This window comes from Barbus barbus, assembly GCF_936440315.1.
Source record: "Barbus barbus genome assembly, chromosome: 14".
NCBI classification, from domain to species: Eukaryota; Metazoa; Chordata; class Actinopteri; order Cypriniformes; family Cyprinidae; genus Barbus; species Barbus barbus.
In genome coordinates, this window is record NC_136742.1 from 13,993,579 (window position 1) to 14,006,816 (window position 13,238).

The 13,238-nt window shown below is 36.6% G+C and overlaps 1 protein-coding gene across 1 annotated transcript in view; it reads right to left on the reverse strand.

The window, feature by feature from the left end:
• The window catches only part of LOC306880012 (voltage-gated delayed rectifier potassium channel KCNH5-like), a gene marked incomplete at both ends in the record, with an annotated part of 100,338 nt that overhangs the window by 47,274 nt on the left and 39,826 nt on the right, over positions 1-13,238 (reverse strand). The window lies entirely within an intron of this gene.

Sequence of the window (13,238 nt, forward strand, 5' to 3'; positions counted from 1 at the left end):
GACACCATTTCTGTCCATCACTCTATTTCTCTCTCCCTGTGTTGTACTTCTCTCCCATATTATTTTATATCTCCCCTCTGCTCTTTGAAAACTGCTATAGAGCAGGACAAACACATTTTGTTCTTAAAAAGTATTATTAATAGATTGTAATAAGTAATATAAACAATGTCAACTGCATTATGATAAAGTCATACTATGGTCATTACCCTGAATCTTCACAACTCTAAGCTGTTGGCACCTGACTATGACATTACAGTCAAAAAAGCAGAGTGTGTTTGACAGTACATTTCTTCACAGCTGTCATACAGCATGCAGCTTTTGACTCCTTTGTGCTGTCAACCTGCTGGAGATGTCCAGGGTTTGCTCTTGAGTGAGCGCCACATTCACAGTCAATCTGTAAGGTGTGTCACTTAAGCTGAAGATTTATAAGGTCCACAACATGCAGGGTCAGAAATTAACTAGGACTCCTGAAGAAATGCCACACTCCAAAGTGACCCAAATAACACGCCTATATGTATATACCAGTGTCCGAAATTAACTATATGGAGTTGATTTTTCTGACTAGTATTACATACTGTACATATGTTTAGTTTTACTTTAGTAGTTAATTTTACTTTAGCAGTAAATTTTAAAAAATTTACAAAGCTGGTTACTCACTAAAAACTTCAACAGATCATGTTTTCAGGCCATTTGAAATCTTATTTTGATGTAACAAAATGGTCCCATTAACACCATTAAATTGTTCATTTAGACTGATACACGAATGCTGAATGCACGCGAACACAAGTGGTGAGATTTATCGCATGAACCAATCAGCCAATCATAACCAGTTATATCGCAAATGAAGGCATTGCCTCTTCTCACATGACTTTCCCCCATTCATTCTCAATTACTCCACTCCAAATTCAATGCATGCTAGTGTCTGTTAAAACTCCAACTGCTGGTGATGCTGTTGGACAGTGTTCCTTTAGAAAAATGAGTGATTCATACACTTTTTAATGTCATATTTTATAATATTTGCGTTGTTTTATTTAGATTGTTTCTCATTCAATTTTTTGAGGCACTGCCTCCCTTGACTCCTCAGAGGAAACACCCCTGATAACACACCCAGAGAGTGCTCACTAGGGCTGCACGATAAATCACATGCGATTGTCATGCATGTTTTGACAGTAAAGCCGGTTCTGTGATTAGTAGTAAATGTCTATCACCTGCTTTCAAATGGAGCGCCATTTACTACACAGAGCCGTAGTTCGCTGACAATGCGATTCATAATCGCAGATGAATCGCATTCGATTATGAACATGCCCCCACATTTCTACGTCACTGTGTTGGAAGATTTGCATAACACCACCCAAATGTTTACGCAAATCACAACGCACTAGATAGCTGGCCAATCAGAGCACACTGCGCTTTTCAGAACAATGAGCTTTGTAAAAATCAACGCGTTTCAGAAAGGCGGAGCAAAGAGGAGCAACAATAATGTACAATATGTGGGAAATAATGTTTTTTGAACCTTAAACCAAAAAATACATTGCATTAGACCAAATACACAAAATAATGTTATTTTTAGTAGGGCTGCCCCCTAATAGTTGACTAAACATTAGAAGAGGCTTGGTCGACCAAAATTGTATTAGTCGTTTAGTGGCAGAAAAAAAAAAATCCACAGGCGAATTCACACAGTCCGTAACAGACAGATCGTTAACGGTTGGTCTAGTAATACAGTATGGGCAGGACATCCAAATGCTCGTAAGTAGCCTATTAACAACTTTGCACGGCTGATCAATCTAATGTTAACCTATGTAAATGTGCGCTACTGAAGTATGTGTGAGGAGTCTGGAAGCTGAACAGTAGCGTGCTCACTGCAGGACAGATGGAGGCGCCAGTGCGCTCACTTGCTCTTAATACTTCGTCATTTTTGGTCTTACGGTAAAGACTGTACGTTTATATGTGTGCACTCACAATAACAACAAAACATTGTGCTTTTGTAAAATATTAAAAGGAAATGATGAGTCAGTGTTGCTGAGTTCATCTCTTAAAGGGGTCATACAATGCGATTTCAAGTTTTCCTTTCTCTTTGGAGTGTTACAAGCTGTTTGGGCATAGATAAGATCCCTGAACTTGCAAAGACTAAAGTCACAAAACCAAAGAGATATTCTTTATAAAAGTTAAGACTCAGCCACGCTCCCCTAAAATGGCTCATTTAAACACGCCCCCACATGTCACGGTGTGGGAATATTTGAAAAACACTGCCCAAATGTATACACAATGTAAGAGGGCAGAACTATTATTCTCGCTGTAGTATTGTTGCTGCCGCTGGCGCCATGTCCTGGAGACGCTGTGTTTCGTTGTGAAAGTGAAAGTACTTTGTTTGGGCTTCCAAAAGAGGACACAACTAGAACTAGTGGTTAAGTTGTATTTACAACACTGTTCCAAAACAGTTCAACCCAAATATTAGAGTGTGTGCACTGTGCAGCAATACAATAATGTTCAGTATGTGGAAAATAATGTGTTTTTTGTAACTTAAACCGCATATATACATTGCATTACACCAAATAATGTTCATTTTAGCAACACCATATGACCCCTTTAAACCGAAAACAAAGAAAGCACTAGTTTATCAAATTATTAAAATGTTAATGCAGCCTCCTTACAGTTTTTCACTGACACATTCATAATCATTACTTCTGCCATTGCGCTGTGGCAAGCTTTATGCGTGTGCTTATAGGCTATGTAGGCAATTAAAGGCTCATCATAATGATTTAAATGGTTTATTAATAAACATGCGATTAGTTGACATGAGAAAAATCCTTAGTCGAGGGCAGCCCTAATTTTTAGCATCATCATTTGACCCCTTTAAAGTATACTTTCCTTTTTCCCCAAAAAATCATTTCAAATATTGCTATTGCCAACAAAACAGCCCTACAGTGTCACGGAACGCCTCGGGAACGGCGAAGGAAGCGCCGTGAAAAAGATGGAGTCAGGGTCCAAGTGCGGGTAGGCTCTCTTTTAATTCAAAACAAACAAAAAGGTCAACAAGGCAAAAAAACAAAGCAGTAAAAGAATGGGATACACGTCGGCAACACAGTGCATGCATCCCCCGAGATGAACATAACACTACACACAAATACATTTAATTCACCCAGACAGAGCAGCAGGAGTGTGGTGTATAAGTAGTCCATGATAATGGGGAACAGCTGGGAGTGTGAAGTGTTTACAGGTGTGTGTAATGTGACAGGTGTATGTGGTTATGGGAGATGAGTCCAGGAGGACGGGAGATGGCAGCCTCCTGTGGCGACAGGGAGAAGCGCAGGACCCGGACTCATGACATACAGTGTCTTACTAATTACATTTATAGATTAAATTTAAGAATTTGACACAAAAGATGATGCATATATTTAATTAGGTTAGAAAAATATTATCTCATAAAGGTAAAAATCGATTTAAACTTATTGGAAAAGGTCATTTCTGTTTCCCCTGCCAAAACAGACCACCGCACAGAATATGAAGATATATAAAAGGTTTGGGATTCATCTGTCCACGGCAGTCCTAAACCTGTCAAAGTACCGGCACAATAACACGATCAGCAAAATACCGTCTATTTATCGTTATCAACAAAATTCCAGAAAATATCAAGATATCACTTTTTGTCATTATCGCACACCCCTGTATATTCATTTTTGTCCTTGTACATATTTTAGTCAGTTACTGTTTTAAGAAAAAAATATTTAAAAAATATATCATATACAGTCAGAAAAAATGCCACTTAGAATCATGAAGTTAATTTCTGTCACTTGACATTTACAGTATGCATTTATCAGAGCGCACTCTCACTTTCTCAGTAGTGAGGTCAACGATCTTTCTCAGCTTACAACAACAGAGGGATTTACAACATGCTGTCTATCTTCCCAAAACTAACCCTCCTTCTCCTACTGCATTAAGTAACCTCCTCCTCTCTCTACATCTCCACAATCGATACGGCACCTCAGAGAGGCACTCAGTCCCCTAAAGCTGAAGATACACCACAGCAGTGTCTGTCACTCGCATTTTCCACATCTGTCTCCCAGTAGTGCCCGCTGGTTTGTACTTATTTTCAACCCCAGTTTAAGTGCAAACATTTTCCAACTCCATTAGGCAGTAAACACAAGGAAATCTCTTGACACCTACACCCTTAATAGTTCACAATATTATCTGACCTAACCCAGGGAATTATGAGTCTCCTGCCAAATGCGAGTCAGGCTTGATAATACATCGGTATATTGTGGACCAATAAAGGAGACTGGCAAACCACCAAGAGCCCAAAAAAATAGTGTGTCAGAGAATTTATCTCAAATTAATGAAATTATACATGCATTATGCTGTTCTTAAATTAGACACAGTTTGACAACAATTTCAGCTATTTATAGTGTTTCTGTACAACATTGATTGTAGGATCAATATACCTGTCATTTGAATGGACTGGGAGATCAATAAACCCTCTGGACCTTAAACTCCTGACACATTCTTCCTCCTACTTAAAATGCAGCACATAATGATGCATTGCATAATACATGTCAGCCACTGTCCCTGTTTGCTGTAAGACATTATGGGCGATCTAGTTTCTCTTTCCCAAGACTGCAGCAGGAGGAAAAAGATTTGATTTACATTTGAATAGGTGCAAACCCAAAATGTCTTGGCAGAGAAAACAGCAAATGATTGTGAGAGGTGTGCATATGAGAGAGAAGACTCAGAGTAATTATACACCAGGACACAAAATCTTTGGGTGAACAGGGCTAAACAATGCAACTTGTTATTATTGTACAATTATATAATAAATTTAAAAAAATGTAATTGTGTCTTGTAACCTGTACTAAATTCCATAGTAAGTAAGTAATGAAATGCTGGTATATCATGTGATTAATTTTATTAAAATGTTTAATCACTTGACAGCACTGCTATTATCAGAAGAACATGAAAAGGAGAGATGGTAAAAACAGCATCTGGACAGCCATGAGCTCAGGCACAGTCAGTATTTAGTCAGAGACGGCAGATCAATAACGTCACAAATGCAGGAATGCATCAATGTATTACACTGACTGAAAAAGTTAACACATCAACTTTATTTGTGAATACTGCTGCTTATTGACATATGAAGCATGAAGAAAAGACATCCAGAACAACACTGTGCAACTGGTGAGTGGAAATGACTTTCCCAGTGGGGTGTTTCAGACATCTTGTCATACGCAACACATTCAAACTCTCTAACAACATAGCCGTTATAAACTGATGTAAGTGTCCTTGAAATTACAGCTGTTGAAACAAATCTTACAAATCTAACTGTAATCTTACTGTCTTTATTATTTATAAATGCCCTCAAGAAAAAAAAGTAGCATACTTTTAAAAAGAGTAAGTACTATGGAAATAGGTAACATACTTAAAGTGAAAGTGACGTGACATACACCCAACTTGGAATTTGTGCTCTGCATTTATCCCATCCAAAGTGAACACACACACCCAGAGCAGTGGGCAGCCATTTATGCTGCGGTGCCCGGGGAGCAGTTGGGGGTTCAGTGCCTTGCTCAAGGGCACCTCAGTCATGGTATCAAGGGTGGAGAGAGCGCTGTACATTCACTCCCCCCACCTACAATCCCTGCCGGCCCGAGACTCAAACCCGCAACCTTTGGATTACGAGTCTGACTCTCTAACCATTAGGCCACGACTTCCCCATAAAATAATATACTTAAGAGCAAACTGAATGTAATGTTTTCCGACACTTAACTGCATGGTAATTGCAATTTAATGAAAACGTAGTATAGTTTAAATTTATATTAAATGGAATTAGTTGAACTTTAAAGTGCTTTCTAACACACATATCAGTATACTTAAGTACATCTTTATATGCAACTTCAGGATTATTTCTATTGTCTTTGAAATATTGTCTTTAAAATACATATACTGCCAAATACTGACAAACATGAAATGTTAAACTAAAATATATTTAAATGCCATTTCTATTGAAATTTTCATGTCAAGTATTAAATCATGTTTGTAATTACACATTTGTGATGACAAAGTTGCAATTTACCACTTTTAAAAATATATTAACTTACAATGTAATATTGAATAACACACTACAGTTAAAATCATAACCAAGTTCTTTACATGTGCTTTAGTTAGCCAAAATATCAAAATAAGCGGGTTTCTTTAAAGCATGAGAAAAGATTATGAAAACAAATTGACTGAAAATCTACTTTAAATTAAAATGTTTAATCTGACATTTCATAAAAGCTTAGTGTTAAGAAAACATGAAAATGTAAAAACAATTACAATTAAGTGTACTTTTTCACAAGGATTCTCATCATCACTTTATGAATTATTATTACATTACAAGATTGAGAAATTGCAAAGATACTGAAGCTTCTGAATCTTTATGTATACTCATGAACTGAGCAAGACAAGCAATGTAACATTTGCCATTTTCTCATATGCATGCTCATATTTGCCGTAGGGTTATTAACAGATGCCCCTGTTGTTTGTTGACATGCTGAGAATGCACAGACACTCGCTGACTATAATGCCACTTTACGAGATGTGATTCCATTAGACATAGATCTGTTTCTTCTGATAATGTCTGCCTCACTGAAGGCAAAAGTCTCCCCTGTGCTGACTGTAACATTCCCTACAACAGTTGATGTTCAAAGATAGCTCAAAACGAGCCACGGAGGGTCATTACAGCTACTGCCGAGCTCTATGAGATGGGGAAACTATCATATCGGTGTACCAGGAACACATAAACTTTTGGAAAACCCTTGGGTGAGACCATTACTGCTGACAGAACTGTACTGCAGCAGCGCTCTGGTCACTGCCAAAGAATGGACGAGGTTTATCCGTAGATTCAGGCCCCAAGGAGTCCTGATGCACAGAGAATCAGTTTCCTTACTCAGCACACACCATAAGTCTTAACCTAGAACGTATTAAAATGTTATGTTGCTGAGTCTTTTGAACGACAGCCTTGCATTTGCCTTACACCCTACTCAAGAGAATGAGTGAGACAAAGAGAGGGAGATGTGGACAATGTGGGCAATTTGTTATGTAATGTATGTTTTATTAATCAGTTCAGACAGCTCTTAAAGGAATAGTTCTCCCAAGAATGAAAATCCTGTAATTTTTTCATTCTCATGTGGTTCCAAACCCATTTGATGTTTTTCTTAGGAACATGAAAGGATAATGCTGGAAATACAAATAATTTTTATATACAACAACAGCTTAAAGGGAGAAAAACGACCCGAGAACTGGAACAATAAATGAATGCATCTTTTTAGCTACTTCTTTTCAAATAACTGATTGATCCGATTCAAAAATCTGATTCATTCTGCAGTATTGTTATTGTTCACTAAAACTAAAAATTGGAAAAAATCAGAAATGAAATTAAGTATAGATATTATATGAAAAATGTAAACAAAAATTTAAAATGTTGCCTTGGCAAATAACTGAAATAAAATCAGTGTTGGCTGAAGTATTAAATTAGCTAAACCTGAAATTAAAATAAATTAGAGCTAAGTTTAATTTTTTTTATTTAAATTACTAAAACTAATATTAAAAAGCTAATTAGAAATATTAATAAATACTACAAAAGTATATAAATCAAACAGGTTTTATACATGTCTGGTTTGTAAGAACATATTACTATATCATAAACTTAAAAATAATATACATTTGTGAAGCTTCTTGAAAATATCTCATTTCATATTCCACAGAAGAAATGAAGTCATATGAGTTTGGAACAAGTTTTCATTTCTGGATCAACTGTCTCTTTAAGGGTCCCAGAAGCAGCAGTATTTGCTTTCTCTCCTGTCTCAGTACAACAAAGATACACTGGACCTTAACAAGCCCAGGATTTATGTTTTTCTTTTTTTTAAAGTACAAAGCAAATGTATGCACCAGCAAGAAGAACAAGAGTCTAAACTGTAGCTCTGTTTCACTAAAACAAGCTGATCAGCACAGCTGGATTTAACATGGTGATTAACCTAATGCTAATTCCACAGATCTAATATAAATCCAGTCCCATTCATACAATGCATTAAACACTGATTCACCCTCACCACACAAAAAGTACATCCACAGATCCGTGATTAGCACACATATAACTCTAAGAACAGGCAATTAAACTCGGTTTGTGTAAATCCGCTAGTCTTTATAAATTCATATGGTTCATTAATGCTAAATGTCTGCTTCATCATAATTTAGTATTAGCTGGATTTGGCTAATGCAGTACAACAGAATACCACACAATGCACCATATTGTAGCACTGTGAGATAAATACACAAACAACACAAGACTTTCTCTCCATCTGCTGTCATTTGTGCGCACAGAGAGAAGTATGACAGAAACTGTGCTACTACACATCAGGAAATAATCAGCACTGCAACTCACTACAACTAAAACTGATCTGAAGCCAGCTGTGCTTTATAAGCTGGAGTCTGCCAAATTAAACTACCTTAGGTCAGCTTTCCAATTAAAACTTTAAAGCTGAAGGGTGTAATTTCTGTGCTACTAGTGGCACTCATTGAAAGTGTAAAAATGAAAAATCACACCACTGATTGAGTCACAAGTGTCACGCTGCTTAAATAAACAGAAATCACAGCTAAAAAAATATTTTAAAGAAATAAATCTAAAGAACCTTAATACATTTTATAAATAAATAAATGCTGGTTTGGTTTGGATATATACAACCCCTGGAAAAAATTATGGAATCGCCATACTTAGATGTTGTTTACCCAAATTTTTTACTTCATAACAAATAAACAAATCACAGATATCACACAAAACTATTTTTGTTTAATAATTCAACATTCTGGTTATGTGAAACATACCTAAAAAAAAATATTAAACTCTTTTGATTAATGAAAATTAGTTTCCATATCAAGTAGAGGAAAAAAAATATGGAATCATTCAATGTTGAGGAAAAAATTATGGAATAATCTACCAAAACACACAGTTAGTACTCATCTTGCTTTTATGATGGCCTGAATTCTTTGGGGCATGGACTTCACTAATGAAAAACAATATTCTTCATCAAGCTGGTTCCAACTTTGTCGAATAGTGGTTGACAGATCAGTTTGCAAGCATTTTTCAATTTCCACCATAAATTTTCAATCGGATTGAGATCTGAAGTGTTTGCTGGCCATTCTGATGGCCATGAGTTGATATGCCTTTCCTAAAGAAAAGCTTTAAAGGGGTCATCGGATGCCCATTTTCCACAAGTTGATATGATTTTTTTAGGATCTTAATGAAAAGTCTACATATTTTGGTTAAAATTTGTCAATGGTAGTGTAAAAAACACCTTTTTTACCCTGTCAAAATCAGCTCTGTTTTCAGCAAGCCGATTTTTAGTCCATGTTGCTTTAAATGCTAATGATTCTGCTGACCCTGTCCCTCTCTTCCGTGGGGTGATGAGCAGACTGTAAACTTCAGCCATGAAACTGGCTAACTAGCACATTATTAGGAAAGGCGATTTGCAAAGATTCATAAAAAACCCTTATACTCACTTCTTCTGTAAGTGAAGCTAGATCACGAATGATTCGCGTGAACATAGATGCATTTAGGCAGATCGGGATCGGCGCACTCATTTCAAAGCGAAAGTAACGTTAATCCTCTGCATCTTCAGCGGCTCAGATGTCGGGAGTAAATGGCGACTGCTATGTTCATTATTACATCCAACAACAAAGCACCTCAATCAATTAATCGGAGACATCTTGTCTTCCCCGCACCGGAGTCAACACAATGGCAAACAGATCACAGCTCTCTCAGGGTAGGACTAAGGTAAGACAGTCTTGTCAATCAACTATCGTGGAAGCGGCCTGTACAGAACTATGTAATTCTGACAGTAATCTCAGAACAACCTGATTTGAGAAAGGCAATTTTTAAAATAGGGATTATAAAAAATCCACTGGGTGGATTTGTATCATTATAGGATGGATGTGTACACACACTTCCAACACACATTTATGTTCAAACAACCGATGACCCCTTTAACACTCTTTACTCTGTGGCAAGATGCATTATCATCCTGAAAAATGACATCACCAAGCTTCTTTTCTATTGATGGAATGAGAAAAGTGTCCAAAATTTCAATGTACACTTGTGCATTGACTGTTGAGGTAAGGATTGCCATTTCCCCTAGTCCTTTACCTGACATGCAACCCCATATCATAAATGAGTTGGGAAATGTAGTTGTTTTCTTCAGGCAGTCATCTTTATACATTTCATTATAACGGCACCAGACAAAAGTTCCAGCATCATCCCCTTGTCCAATGCAGATTTGTGATTCATCACTGAATATCACTTTCATCCACTCATCCACACTCCACGACTGCTTCTCTTTAGCCCACTGTAACCTTGTTTTCTTCTGTTTAGGTGTTAATGCTGGTTTTCGTTTGGCTTTTCTATATTTAAATCCCATTTAATTCAGCCGGTTTCTTACAGTTCTGTCACACACATTGACTCCTGTTTCCGCCCATTTGTTTTTCATTATTTTTGTTAAGCATTTTCTATTTTCAAGGCAAATTGCTTTGAGTTTTCTATCGTGACGCGTTGAGGTCTTCCTTGGTCTGCCTGTATGTTTTCCTTTTGTAACCTTTCCATTTTGTTTATACTTGCACCAAATTTTAGAAACAGCTGACTGGGAACATCCAACTTCTTTTGCCACACTCCGTGATGGATTTCCTTCTTGAAGGAGTTTTATAATCCTTTCCATTGTTTCAACAGACAGCTCTCTTGTGGGGGCCTTGTTTCCTTTCAATTGGCCAAGTCCAACAGCTCCTTAAGGTCTGGAGGCACTCTCTTTTAACTGCTGACTAATTAGCATTTTAGATATCTGCCGGTATTTATTTCAGAAATGCAAATTACAAGCTGATTCCATATTTTTTCCTCAACATTGAATGATTCCATAATTTTTTCCTCTGTTTTATATAGAAAACAATTTTCCATTCATTAAAATGTTTTAATTTAATTTGTGTGAGGTATGTTTCACATAAACAGTGTTGAATTATCAGACAAAAATCGTTTTGTGTCATATCTGTGATTTGTTATAAGTCAAAACTTTGGGTGAACATCTAAGTATATATTTTGTATAAACGTGCTCTAAAAGTATTCGATAGGAAACCTTGCAGGTATCATCATTGTTTGATTATTGATAAGTATAATTTTTTTTACTTTTGACAATTTTATTGCGTTTTATAATTGTTGTCTAATGTACAAAATTGTTAACAATCTTGCACCCTCACCCTTAAAGGAATTCGTTTTTTCTTGTACTGAAAATATAAGACAAACTAGAGCTTCGTCTAGAGGTGATTGTGCAGTGAATTTTAGAGCTACTGATTTTGGTCGTTCAGCTTTCTCTTTAAGGGCTGTTAATAACTGGAATAATTTACCAATTACTATAAGACAGTGTTCTACTTTAGCACAATTTAAGTTACATTTGAAGTCATGGTTAAAAATGAGTCAGGTGTGTGACCATTGAGTATTTTCGTGTTTTTAGTGAAATTGAGTTGTAAATTTTTTTAATTTGTTTGTAGGATGATGCTCTGCATTATTTATAGGGGATATTTTATAGAAATTTGGTTTGTAGTTTCTATGTGAGAAATCATATTTTTTATGTCAAATTTTGGAGGGATTTTAATGTAAATGGTATTATACTGATGTTTTTTTGTCACATAATTTGTTTTGTATTCTCCTGCCCAGGGACAGCAGATGAAATTTAGCTCTGTAGCTAATTCTGGGGCAGTTTTCGGACTGTCTATTGTCCCTGTCAAATAAAGAATTAAATAAAAAATAAAATAAGTGTGGTGATTCCATAATTTGTGGCAGGGAATGTAGATACAGTTGGGCAAGAAAGTATTTAGTCAGCCACCAATTGTGCAAGTTCTCCCACTTAAAAAGACGAGAGAGGCCTGTAATTTTCATCATAGGTACACTTCAACTATGAGAGACAGAATGGGGGAAAAGAATCCAGGAAATCACATTGTAGGATTTTTAATGAATATCCAGACTCAGTTTGCACCTCTCTTGGACTACTGCTCCTGTACCTGGATTATCTCTCTGCCTTGCCCTGTTGGATATTGTTTGCCGATTGTCGACCCACGCTTGCCCTAGGATCACTCTTTGTCTTGCCTGTGATGTTCCTGTCTGCCATTGTATGAACATTACTTGTTTTGTGACCTCGCATTTTAATAAAGCCTCGCAAATGGATCCGCACACCTCACGTCTTGTTCGCCCCGTAACAATATGCAAATCTATCTGCCTTTGACCACGGAAAAAAAGCATGTTCTTAATAGTTTATCAGCGTGTCTGGATGACGTAAAATCATTGCTCTCAAAACATTTCCTTTTCCTAAATTCAGATAAATCGGAAGTTATTGTTTTTGGTCCCTCTGAAACTAGAACACAAAACATACCTAATCTTGAGTTCTTAAATTTTGCTATTTCATCCCAAGTGCGAAATCTGGGTGTGGAAATCGACAACGGCTTGAATTTTGAAAGACAAATCAGCTCTGTAGTGGGCCTTTCTTCCTTTCTTTCTAACGCCTCTTTAGAAGTTGCTATCCACCCCTTTATTAAATCTCGGCTGGATTACTGCAACTCTCTATATTATGGTGTTTCAAAGACTCAAATTTCCCGTTTACAAGTCGTTCAAAATGCAGCAGCTAGATTCCTGAAGGGATGTAAAAAATCTGATCATGTTACACCCTTTCTGAGATCTCTACATTGGCTACCTGTTCAGTATAGAATTGAATATAAAATCTTATTACTTGTCTATAATAAGAATCTTTAAATAATCTTGCACCATCTTATCTGATGGACTTACTCCACCCGTACACTCCTAAGTGAGGACTAGATCGGGAAACAAATTCCTCCTTCAGATTCCTAGAACCCGCTTGAAAAAAGGGGAAATAGAGCCTTTGAAGTGGCTGGCCCCACTCTGTGGAATAATCTCCCGACCCAAATTAAAATGGCTTCCACTTTATCTGAGTTTAAATCTGCTCTCAAAACTCAATTGTTTGTCTCGGCTTTTAGCATGTAATTTATCCTGTTTTTATTGTCTTGATTATTGTGATTATTGATTGTGTTTCTTTTTTGTGTATCTATATTGTAATTATTGCACAGCACTTTGGTCGGCCGGCAGCCGTTAGTAAATGTGCTTTAGAAATAAACGGAACTTGAACTTGAACCTTAGTGTGAGTATATTTTTAACATATTTTCAA